This window comes from Chinchilla lanigera, unplaced genomic scaffold (assembly GCF_000276665.1).
Source record: "Chinchilla lanigera isolate Chin_1 unplaced genomic scaffold, ChiLan1.0 scaffold00008, whole genome shotgun sequence".
NCBI classification, from domain to species: domain Eukaryota; kingdom Metazoa; phylum Chordata; class Mammalia; order Rodentia; family Chinchillidae; genus Chinchilla; species Chinchilla lanigera.
This window is the reverse complement of record NW_004955409.1, coordinates 4,975,250-4,976,061: the sequence shown is the minus strand read 5'-3', so window position 1 is coordinate 4,976,061 and position 812 is coordinate 4,975,250.

The window sequence follows — 812 nt, the reverse complement described above, 5'->3', positions numbered from 1 at the left end:
GTGATCCTCCTGCCTCAGCCTCCCGAGTGCTGGGATTGCAGGCGTGCGCCCACACACTCAGCCTCACTTCTTGCAGGGTAAACATCTCTGTTCTCCCCAGGTCTGACAAATAACCAACGTGTCAAGACAGAGAGTGCAGGACCAGGCGGACTGTGGGATCCAGACCGGGCTTGAGGAATTCTCCAAACTTTGCACGGCGGGGGTCCTTGCTGGTGGGCTTTGGAGGCGCAACCCGCAGGCCGCACTTCAGGCCAGTGAGGTAATAAGCGCGGTACCCAAGCTCCGCAAAAAGCCTTGACAGCACTGCCACAGTGCTGCCGAAACCTCCGCGACGCCCCCGCAGGACGCACGGCCCACAGAAAGGCTCGTTCCGGCGAAACGGAGCCCGCCCCGCGCGTGCGCACACGGGACACGGCCGAGGCGCGGCCTCCGCGTCCGCCCTGCGCACCGCGGGCTCGGGCCTCTCCGGGCCCGGCGCCCTCTTCCGGCCGGTGGGGAGAGAAACGTCCCGACGGGGGCGGGCCACCGGGAGCGCCTGAGGAGAAGGCACTGGCACGCGGCGTGCCTCCCTCCTCCCAGGCGGCCGCGCCCACCGGCAGGTCCGCGCGGGCTCGCCCTTCCTCCGTCGGGAGAATTAGGGGTCCTCCCGCTTTCCGGGGCGCTCCCCGCGGCCCCTGCGCGGCCTGTAGCCGGTGACTCGCTCCGAGGCGAAGGCGGCTTGCTCGGGGGACGCGGCCACGTCCCCACGTGTCTGTCTCCCGCTGTCCTCGCGGGCCGGCCGGCCGGGAAGCAGTCGCGCGCCCCCGCCCGTG